This window comes from Penaeus monodon, chromosome 31 (assembly GCF_015228065.2).
Source record: "Penaeus monodon isolate SGIC_2016 chromosome 31, NSTDA_Pmon_1, whole genome shotgun sequence".
NCBI lineage: Eukaryota > Metazoa > Arthropoda > Malacostraca > Decapoda > Penaeidae > Penaeus > Penaeus monodon.
The window spans coordinates 29338844-29339500 of record NC_051416.1 but is presented as its reverse complement, the minus strand read 5'-3'; positions in this window follow the sequence as shown (position 1 = coordinate 29339500).

Sequence of the window (657 nt, the reverse complement as noted above, 5' to 3'; positions counted from 1 at the left end):
ATACATGCTAATGATTCAGTGGAGAGACATTTAAATGCACTGAATAAAATTAATAATTAATGAGTGATAGGAAAACGACGTCTAAATCAAATCGAAATATGCATATTTATGATCCCCAGGATATAATTTACAAACCATCATGAAGTGTCATTTCTTTATCAATACTTTTAACCTCATTATTCCAATGGACATCAGGAGATATTTCAGTGCGAATGATTAAAACTAAATTCGTTAAATTACATATTATGTTGTGATTACGCATCTGTTTATACTGTGTCAACAAAAATCTGATTTTGAGATACGCAAAATCCCCAAGCCTGTTGCCAGCATCCGTTTGCATTCAACAACGAAAGAAATTCGTAATGATTGAAGCAGATAAAGTTCATGGTAAGGTTTAATTAATTAACGTGGACTTTAGAAGAATTATAGCCGATGGACCGATATTTCTGATTAATCAGTGTTGCATCATTTTACAGTGAATGACTGATTACATAATTAGCGTAAAATATTTACTTTCAAAAAAAAAAAAATGGACGGTGAGCTTTTGCTATTGCATCAGTATAATCCTGACGAAGAAATAACGTTTCAAAATACGATTTAATTCCATGGTTTGTATCAATTTTATAAGGCTTTAATTTTTGTGCTGTGAGTGTAAAG